Source organism: Mus caroli, chromosome 16 (assembly GCF_900094665.2).
Source record: "Mus caroli chromosome 16, CAROLI_EIJ_v1.1, whole genome shotgun sequence".
Lineage (NCBI taxonomy): Eukaryota > Metazoa > Chordata > Mammalia > Rodentia > Muridae > Mus > Mus caroli.
In genome coordinates this window covers 51,691,060-51,702,688 of record NC_034585.1, presented here as the reverse complement: position 1 = coordinate 51,702,688, position 11,629 = coordinate 51,691,060, and positions in this window count along the sequence as shown.

Below are 11,629 nucleotides of genomic sequence, written 5' to 3'. Positions count from 1 at the left end.
TGCTTCCCTAACTAATGCAGTTTCAGGTCTCGCGCGCAATTGGATTGGAGCAGAAGCTGTGTTCCACTCACCAGAAGTCTTAAGATCCTGTGGCAGGTGTTGTGGGTAGCTGGCGAGTGTCAGCCAACCCTGCGCCCTAGCTATCCTGGTGCTGTTCTGACCGGAAGAGCCTTGTGGCCCTACTCAGTCCGGATTTCTCGTTTTTTGAATTTTCATATTACTTGGCATGAGAGAATTATGAGAGAACCTGAACACATACTTTCATTCCATGTTTCTATGTAAAAGAAGAAGCTGGCCATAGAGCTATTGCTTTTGACAACAAGACTGTTTGATTATCTGCAACTGGGGTGACCTTTAACACAAACAGGAAAAAAAAACTTTAAGACTTAAAGTTCTTTATATCAGGAAAAGGACTTTAAGACTTGGTTACTAAACAAAATGCATAGATAAGTTGAAATATTTCTCAGAATTCTATGTGAAATTACTAACATATATAGGCAATATATAATGAACTACACAACTAGTGATCATATACAAAATATAAATATGCTATCTGTCTATGGATCTATCTATCTATCTATCTATCTATCTTTTGGAAAGTAATATAATACTTAAAAAGGAATGGCGTCACAGAATTGTGGAGTCTGTACAAGCCTAAGGTCTGCTGTAGGGAAGGTGATTTCCAGGAAAACTAATGGTGTGTATATAGCTGCAATCAGAGAGCATAATCCACACCCAGGAAGAACTAATGTCTCCCTTGAAGTCAACGGCAAGATAAAAACAATGTCAAAGCTTGAAAGGCAGCAAGAAAGGAGATTTTTCTCTTGCTTTTTGTTCTAGTCAGGCTCTGAACTGATTGGATGTATCATATTGGTTAACAACAATAGTTCCTACTAAGTCTGGGCTGTTAGGGAATGAATGCATAAAAATGTGAGAAAATTTGATAGTGCTGTCAAAGTAGTTTGAAATATTTATTATCTACATATAAGGGATCATGAATAAAGGACCATATTTTATAATTACTAAATAATATGGATCAAATGCAAGGAAAACTGGCACAGAAGTAGGAGGGCAGTGGTGAATTATGAAAAATTTCATTATCCCTGCAGGATGAGGATAAATAGGATAAAGGAGGTATGGTCTAGCATTAACTCAGGGCCCATGTTATATGTGGCTTTGAGAGTCCTAGTATGAAAAGAGAAATGACATTAGGTGTGGCAATAGGTCAGGGCAATAAAGAACATCAGACACAGTAGCAGACATAACTGGGGACAAATCTAACAGGACAAGGCTGGGCACAAGGAGGAGAGGCAATGTGTTAGACAAAACCAGTTCCGGGAGGAGACAGAACTAGAATAGTTAATAGCTGTTACCCTTAAGCAACATGATGCAGTTCACTTCTTGCACTGGCTCAAGGTAAATGGAAACCAGATAAAACACTATGTTTTTGTGTTTGTGAGAATGCATTGGCTGACAGCTTTTGTGTGAACCGTATTGGTCTGCAATTCAAGTAACACAAGAGAAATAAAACAGCCTTGACTAATACACTTTTCTGAAACAGCCAGGAATGACTTAGTTTGGGTTAGCAGATAGGACTTTGTTCATTTGTACTCGACACAACAGAGACGACTGCTAAGCCGCCTTCACTTTTAAACCCCTGTGAAGTGAAATTGAGAATTATGATTATTATCTTCAGTTCCCCTTTGCTTCAAGAATCTGGATATTCCCTTCTTATCTACATTAGCAACATAACTACCTCAATTTTCCCTTTCATTTTCTATGAAGAAGAAAACAGTGTTGCCTTGGTGTTTCGCTACAGTCAAAAGCAGTGGGGTTCAGTTCCATTATGGGCAAATCTGTGTTAGCATTGCACAAAAAAGAATTTATTACTTAGTCATGTTGCTTGTTAGGCTATTCAACTTAACACTGTAAATTCTTGGTGGGTGATGGCTTGAAAATTGCTTCAGTTCTGAATCTAGGGTGTGTGAGTTGTGGGGCCATTTCTCCCTTCCTACAGAGTTTTGTGCCTGTTCTTTTAAACGTGCGAACAAGGGACTCACATGAATAGTTACCTTGGGGGGGGGGCTGCTTTGGCAATTATTTATTTCTTTGGAATTAGAATTCACTTATTTAAAAGCTGTTATTTGCTACCAAGGAGGTGTAATAGACATAGAATAATTTAACTTGTTGTTTTTGAAAGAAATTGAGCCCATGTAAAACTTAAAGAGATGAAGCCTGATTTTTTTTTTTTTTTTTTTGGTATCTCACCTCAGCTTCTGAACACAATGTGGGGCAAGTTGATTCACTCTCTCATTAGAGAGTTCTTTAAATTTTTAATTATTTGCAGTTTTTCAATATGTATTATATATACATATAATGACACTATCTCTCATTTTTCCAAATTAATCTTACTTGCATTTTGTCATAAATGATTTGTGTCTCTTCAGTCTAACACAATCTCATATAAAACTCATTTAAAATCTCATAACAAAATGGTTAAGTATAGAATGATGTGGTTATTTAATTACTGCAGAGATTCTTTCCTTGGCTAAAACAGTGTGCACACAGTTGACATTGCACTCATAATTCTACCTTTGAGGAAACCTGCCTCCACCCAATGGGTGTGGACTCATCTCTCTAGGCTGGTATTTCTGCCAATCTAGATGATGTCTCCCTAACCTTGTTTCCATTTTCTTTGTATCAGATTCAATATGTTGAAAAAAATCAATATAGTTTTTGATATGTGTGTGATTTGAATTAGAAAATAGAGCTTGTGGTTTGAGGTAAAAAAATTAACTACATAGCATAGAGATTCCTATAATGCTACACCTATATGCGTTCCTTACAGAGCTGAAAACTTACAGAAAAATTTATACTTCAGGGTTTCTATTATCCAAGAACAGTACATATGCATATTTTGGTTTAATTGGATAGAACATATAGAAAGTGGTGTTTTCATAAGTTCGAGGCCACCTTATTTCCCTTTCTGTTTAATTTTTCCATCTGGTATCCAGAAGGAATCTCTCTTTAAGTCTGGCAACTGTCCCTATCAATCATTGTTTACAACATTTGGATACTTTTGAGACAATGAATTGCATCCTGCCTAATTTCTTTAGTGCCTTGAGTTCTAACAATAGTATCATGTGATTAAAATCTCTTTATTTTGATACGAATGGCCTCCCCCTAAGGAGAGGAGCCTGGTTGTGTAGCTCTTGGCTGACTCTGACTGGCTTTCTGGTTTAATATTGTCAGGTTGTAAACACAGCTTTTGTCTTTACAAATGTGCACTTACAGTTCTGATTTTCACAGTAGCCACATTTTTCACCTTAAAGAAAATCTAGAAGATGTTTAAACTAGGTTTTCTTTCTTATAGATTGCCAAAGAACATTTACCTTGAAATCTCAAATTTCCTGAGTTTCTAACCTTAAGAGAGAAAAGAGCTAAGAATGGGTTACCTTAATTTCTTGAGAGCTTCTTTTATTGGTTATTTTATTTATTTACATTTCAAATGTTACCCCCTTCCCAGGTTCCCCTCCAAAAGCCTCCTATCCCCTCTTCCCTCCCCCTGTCTCTATGAGGGTGTTCCCCCCACCCATCCACCCACTCCTGCCTCAGCGCCCTAGCATTCCCCTATCCTGGGTCATCAAGCCTCCCCAGGACCAAGGAGCTCCCTTCCCAGTGATGCCAGATAAGGCAGTCCTTGCTACATAGCCAGATGGAGCCATGGGTCTGCCCTGTTTACTCTTTGGTTGGTGGTTTAGTCCTGGGAGCTTTGGAGAGTATGGTTGGTTGATATTGTTGTTCTTCCTATGAGGTTGCAAACCTCTTTAACTCATACAATCCTTGTCCTGACTTTCGCATTAGGGTCCCCGCGCTCACTCCAAGGTCTGGCTGTGTACATCCGCATCTGTATTGGTCAGGCTCTGGCAGTGCCTCTCAGAGGACAGTTATTCTGGGCTCCTGTCAGTCAGCAATAGTGTCTGGGTTTGATGTCTGCAGATGAGATGGATCCCTACGTGGGTGGGTGGGGCAGTCTCTGGATGGCCTTTCCTTCCCACTCTTTGTCCCTGCATTTCCTTTTGACAGGAAGAATTCTGGATTAATATTTTGGGGGGCCGTGCCTATCCACTGGATATCTTGGTGGTTAGAAACAAAGCCTTTAGAAGCTTTGGAACAAAACAAAACAAAACAAAACAAAACAAAACAAAACAAAACAAAACAAAACAAGATCAGCCCCACCCAAAAATCATTTTGAAATTTAAATACTAGATTATATCCTCCAACTTAAAAAGTGCTTTTTAAACGTAAAATATTTACATTAAAATTATAGGCTTTTGATCTGAGTGCCTTTCTAACTGTATAGAACTTATTGACTTGGAAGGGTTTAGGTATGGTTAATTTGTTATATGAGGGTTTTATTTATTTGCAAGTTTTTTATTAATAAAGTTTATAAAATTAAAAATAAAACTAAATCCCCAAATAATATCTTTGGTACTCTATGGCGATGACAGTGAAATAGCCTCATGAAATGCAAGTATGACCTTACATTTTATGCACTTGATTTTAGAAAAATTATGAACCACAAAATGATCACTTAGCTTTCTCCATTGCATGAGTGATATCTTTAAGCATATCTGTAATAAAGAGGAATAGAAACCAGAAGAGAATATTTATCATTTACAGAAGCCTCTATATAGTATTTCTCATAATGACGATTTCATGATATAAATATTGCTTGCGAGTAATTTAAAGTACTTTTTTATTTGCAGACATTTGAAGGATTCCCTGCCTTCCCAGTTTGATTCATCAGTTAATGCACCTTCCGAGTTAAGGATTAAGTATTTCCCTTTCAAATTCTCATTCATTACTTGGGACAAATGTTCTTTCTTATCTATGCCAATACTTGTGGAAGATCAGGATCAATAGCTTCTTGTTGATTAATGTGGTTTTATAGCTACCATATCATTAATAGATAACAAATCAAATCACCTGAAATTGGGTATATTATGCAAGTAGCCTTATAATTACTTATAGATACTACTACTTCTATTGTGTATTGGATGGCGATGCTGGTTTTATTTTATTATATAACAGGTATACTTGTACTGTCTAGAATTGCATTGTATTGCACATACTAGTTACAAAACTCAGTAGCTTAAATAAGATAAAAAAATGTGATGTGACAGCCAGGACTGGAACAGCAGTCTACTTCTCATAGCCCTCAGGTTGAGCTTCATTTTGTCTTGCTGCTTTGGGCCTGCAGCCCTTGTTCTATGATTCAAAATAGAGAAAAGTTAAAAAAAAAAAAGTCATGAGGCCTGTATAGGTTAAGCAAGAGTTTCGGCAGCTCTTGCAGAGTACTTTCATTACACACTGAACAAACTTAGTCATCTAGTCAATTGTACCAGCAAGGGAATCTGGGATATGTAGTCTTATTGAACATGTATAAAGAACCAGGCTACCAGAGTACTCGATTTAGATGTGATATCATTTAACCATGCCTTGAAAATGTTAGATAAGCTGCTTTATGTACAATGAAGTTTGTTATTGCATTAGTAACAAAAATATGAAGTGATATATGTTCTCAAGTACAGAAATTTTAGCTGTAGCTGAGATGTATTATGGTAGTTTTATGTGATATAATGATATAAAAACACAAAATTAGTTATGGAAGACTTTTTATCAAGCTAGAAAACTCTTATGCAGTGAAATAAAATAAAAAATAAAATAAAAACTGGAAACAGACACAAGCACAATAGATTCTCAAATAGAAAAGGGCAAGAGTGAAGCCGATAGAAATAACCATAATCAAATAAAAATTATTATTATTTTTTTTATTTTGGATTTTCAAGACAGGGTTTCTCTGTATGGCCCTGGCTTTCCTGGAACTCACTTTGTAGACCAGGCTGGTCTTGAACTCAGAAATCCACCTGCCTCTGCCTCCTGAGTGCTGGGATTAAAGGCATGTGCCACCACCACCCGGCAAAATTATTTGTTTTAATACTGCATCTTATATGTTTCTTTGACTAAGTATCTGGGTCATTGAAACTGGAAACCATTTTTAGTTAGCATATAATTGAGAAGCTTGGGGAATGTATTTGTCGGTATTCTTGTCACCAGCCTACCATTTCTTAACTTCATTTAGGCTTATCTACTAGAAAACAAAAGATTTGTATCTAAAAGTGTATCAACAAAGAAATCAAATTTCTGAACATTTGTTTCCTCTGAGAGGTAGTTAAGATTCAGTGGCTTTGCTCATTCCTGAGCAATTTAACAATTTGCTCAACACATAAATGATCTTCAGTGTGCTTCAGATCACACCACGGCAGCATACTAAACAGATGTGGGAACTCTGACTTGTTTGGACAGCAATGTAAGAGATATCTGACTCACTGTTTTACATCTGTGTGTTTGTTATCCCTGTATCACATGCATTCTGGTCACACAACCGTGAACACTTAGAAAAATGAGTTAAACTCTGGGAAATGGTTGAAAGGCACCATCAGCATCATGTCAGCAATGAAAATGATGTTTGCCCATACTCTCAGGAGCCATTGGCTGGGAGGTTTGGAATCATCATCCATACATTCTTCTTCACAACAACAACAATAACAATAACAACAATGACAACGACAAGGACAAGAACAACAACAACATCCATTCTGATGATTGTAATTTTTATTTGTTTTCAAAAAAATCTGTTTCCCTTGTCCTTTAAAGCTGAGAGTAGCTGCGTGTAATGAATATTGCTTGTATGAAAGGCTATTTCCAGAATAAATACACCACCACTTTCTGCTGTTTTCTGAGGAGAATGACACAGGAACAGGATACCAGAACTCTTCAGAGTATAACGACACTTCAGCATGATCTGTTTCTTGAAGTAAACCTGTAACTATTTCCTATGCACTTTCCCCTCACTTCATCTTCATATCAATAATAATAATTGCATTGCCAATTTTCCATATATTCTCCATGACCTCTTAGGCATTTCTCTAAGACACCCAATCTAGGACTCCATTATAGACACAGCTATAGTACCACTCCACAGTAAATGTAAACACCATCTCGCCAAGCTGAAGAGAAAGGTAGCGATTATATTAGCTTCTTCGTTAACTTCTCTTCAGATAGGGATCTGATTCCCTCAAAATGGCATCCAACAAAAGTAGCTTTAGTTGTATCCCGCAGGGTTACAGTAAAGCTGGGAGGACAGCATGGTTTTCTAAACTGTCAACTGTACAGAACCAAAAATCGATCACATTTTGCCTCAGTTCAGAATCAGCATTTTTCCCCCCTTACAATGGGATAAGAGAATAACAGAGCCAAGGATAGCACAGCAATGTGTTTATCTATGGCTCTTTAGTCAAAATTACTTTTTCCAATATCTAAGCTCTGTGCTGACTCTAAATGGAAGGCAGGAAGCCAAGAGTGATGTGCCGCTTTAAATGTAGATGGGGGATAAGATGAGGAGACTAAAATGTAAAAACCACACTAGGACAGATTCATTCCGCTCTCACATTTAAATAATGTTCACATTAAATAATTGTTCCAAAGGAACTGTCAGAGTGAAACAGTCAGTCATCGCTTTGCCTATCTCAGTTCTGACAGCTTTAAAAGACTCAAGCTCACAGTGAAGCTATGAAAATTATTATTTTTTTTTTTAAAAAAGCTATTTGCAAAACATGAGCAAAATTTTATTTCTGCCTGATTATTGACAGGTAAATGAACAACTTCTATAATCTTGAAGAAGGGAAGCCTCTTAGATTATATTGGTTTATGTAGGATGTGCCCCAGGAATTTAAAATTAGTAGAATGTATGCATAATTTACAAAGCTGTGGACAATATTGTTCTCAACGTTCGTCTCAGTTGACATTGGTGTCTGTGTTTCCTGAGCTCAGAAAAAAAAAATGTGGAACTCACTATGGAATGCATACCCTTTGCAAATCATGCTTGGAACTTTCTAGAGGCCTTTACACACTTGAAATCAAGAAACTGAATGCTTGTTTAAGGAGCATGTTGTTGACTTCTGATAGATGGTATCATATAATCAATAATATCTGTCTGAAGAAGAGGAAGGTGAATAGAAATAAAGGAACTTTAGGGCCTGGCAGAGCATTGTGACTCATAGTTGTCATCCCAACTCTTGGTTTACACGAGGACAGCTGCAAGCTTGGGGATAGCAAGTTGTAGGATATCCAAGGACACATGGAGAGTCTGTGTTTCAAACGAAACATATTCTTTCTTGAACAACAGTCCTAATAATCCCAAAGTGTGTGTTCATGACTGGCGCCCTTTACTACTATCAGAGTATTGGTCAGAAATACAAAAAAAAAAAAAAAAAGAAAAAAGAAATAAAAATAGAATCAACTAGAAAAAAATTGTTTGTATTTGTAGTATTCAGGATTATATATGTATATTGTAAAATGACAAAATCAGATTAAATACTGTGTTATACTCAGTTAAAAAAAAAAAGAAATACAACTCAGAAATCCCATAGTCTCTGATTAATGCAATCAATTCTCTTAGCCTCTAAGAAAGGCAGTCACTTTTGGTGTCAAATTCATATACTAAGGTATTGTCAAAGTTTCTTTTTTTTCAATTTTTTATTAGGTATTTTCTTCATTTACATTTCAAATGCTATCCTGAAAGTCCCCTATACCCTTCCCCCACCCTGCTCCCCTACCTGCCCACTCCCACTTCTTGGCCCTGGCATTCCCCTGTACTGAGGCATATAAAGATTGCAAGACCAAGGGGCCTCTCTTCCCAATGATGGCCGACTAGGCCATCTTCTGCTACATATGCAGGTAGAGATACAAGCTCTGGGGGAACTGGTTAGTTCATATTGTTGTTCCACCTATAGGGTTGCAGAGCCCTTCAGCTCCTTGGTTACTTTCTCTAGGTCTTCCAATGAGGGCCCTGTGTTCCATCCAATAGATGACTGTAAGCCTCCACTTCTGTATTTGCCAGGCACTGGCATAGCTCAAACTGTTTGGAACATGCTTAGTACAGTCATGTCTATCATCTTACCATGTAGAACAAACATGCCTCAAAGTGTTCCTGCCTACATGTCATCCTTTCACGTATCTGTTCCTTGTCATTGAGAGAAGCATGCTTCTCTATCTTACATCCTGGCACTATAACCTTAAACTTAAAATGCTCAGGGAATGCCCTAGGCAGATGTCCTGGGGAAGGTGCCTGTCTGTAAAGTACTTTTCTACATGAGTACATATAGACTTCTTAATGGGAATTCCTTGGCTTTATTTCCTTTGTGAGGGGAGAGCATTGCTTTGAAAATAACTCCCTGTGTGACACAAGCAATGGTTCGCTTTCTGCTCCTATTTTTTGGCCATGTTTATTTTGCCTTTATACTCACCAAAATGTGAACCAACTGCACTCATTCACAATTCTATTATCTTCCTGAACTTGTGCACTTTCTAAAATAAGGGTGACATTAACTCCAGACATTTAAAGGAGACCACCATAAGTAATCTGTGTATCCCCAACAAGCCAGAAAGTTACTACCTACTGTCCAAAACTGGAACTAAGTCTTCATTATGAAATCCATCTACTTATTTTGCACAGCATTTTCATCTTATTGATAACAATAACCTGTGACCTCTGGCACAAAGGCTGTTTCAGTTGACCTGGTAGGATAAGAGTGTTCTCTTGGGGCTCAATGTCTATTATTGTAAGCCACAATACACACTTTGGGTTAAAGGAATCAACTTTTTGGATTGAAAATTCCACTGATCAAAGCACAAATACTTGGATTCCTCTGTTCTCTGCCACATGGCTTAGAGACACAAATTTCTGCCAACAACAGAAATTTGTAGTTGTCTAGGCTGCATAGTTTGGCTTCTAGCAATATTTTATATGAGAGATAAAGGTAGCCAGTTTAAGACCTAGCACACAGTCGATAACAACCTTACACTTCCTGATCTCCTCTTACTATTGCACCCACTCTGTGTCACTATTGTCACTTCTTAATTTATTCTATGTGGTGTTGCAGAGAGTTCTAAGACCATGCATGTGGTGTCAGCTTAGCACAGTTTAAATTCTGACTGAGGCACATTGAATGATTTACTTGTGTATATACCAAGTGAGAAAATACAATTGTATTTCTACTACTTAACTTTGCAAGCTCTCCTAAGACATTAGTAGTGCAAGTTGATTATCTGGAAACCAGAACATTGCAAAAGTGTAAGGAAGATGAATTCCCATTGGTGCCTTCATCCCTCAACTCTGTTCTTACTTCACTTTTCTTCCCTACTTTATTTGTGCTCTTGAACGTTGTCCATTGGTAGAAAAAAAATCACTCTATAATTTATTCATTCAACAAGTATTTGTGCAGACCTACTGTGTGAGAGGACTTGGGCACAGAAAAACCATTTGCTTTGTTGATCAAAAACACAGATTTTCAATTATAACTTACAAATGCTCAACATCAGTTTCTTAATCTATACAATAGAATGATAGTTCCTTCAGGGGATATGTTAGGGTTCAATAAATAAGATAAGGTAATGAACCTGATTTCGCATGCAGAAGTGACAAGTTTCAAGCCAGACCCACAAAGTAGAGGGGCCTAATGGTCCCTCCTTTCCATATGCACCCAACACTGCTTTGTGCATTTGTCTGGCAGCCTTTGCACTCTTAATGGAATGAGGTAAGAGGAAGGAACAAATAACCTCCCAAACAAGAAAATGGATTAGAAAGAGCAGGCTCACAAGGTGTAAAGATTTTCAAGTATTTAAACCAACATTTTCAAGTATTTAAACCAGCACTTCAAAGTGCTGATTATCATCACCCAAGTTATTTGCTAGGAGGAACATTTATAAACCTCCAAGACTGCTGCGGTCTGAAGGTTGGTGTCAACAGGTTTACCTGTTAAAATTTACCTGTTGAAGTTTAATTTTGAAATTAATATTATTGGGGCTTGAGTGAACAATGTCTCTTCCCCGCCCCTTGCCACTGTAGACTCATCTTTCAAAACTTGGTCTCCAGATGCTAGTGCTATTTGGGAAGATGTTGGAACCTTTAAGAGGTAGAGACTTCTTGAAAGAAGTTCAACACTGGAGACCAGGTTTGTTTGGTTTTGTCAAGTTATTTTATCATAGCAACAGAAAAAAATCAATTTAAATTTGAGTAGTGAGATTTTCCCAGGTGGTTTTAGAAGCAACTCCTTGATTTTCATCAGTGTGTTGCCAGAATTAGAAGATTCTTCTTGTCTTGTCTTGTCTTGTCTTGTCTTGTCTTGTCTTGTCTTGTCTTGTCTTGTCTTGTCTTGTCTTGTCTTATACTAAGGATTATATACTAGGGTTCCTATCACTCTAAGCAGGCAGCATATGGCTTAGCTAAATTTTAAGCCTCCAAGCCAAGAAGATTTTCTCTCATAAGATCTTCATATTCATAGGGAGTTTGTTTGTCTTCCGAAAAGTGAGAACTAAGGTAGACAGAACTAAGGACAAACAGATCGGCTTTCTGCAGACAATGAATCTATAAGGGCTTAGATCTTTGAGGTCAGTCTCAAGAAATGTGAGAAATGTATGTTTTTTGTTTATATAACATACAACTTACTGCCTTATTTTATTTCTGTAGACTGAATAAGATAATATAAAGATTAAGTTCTGAAAA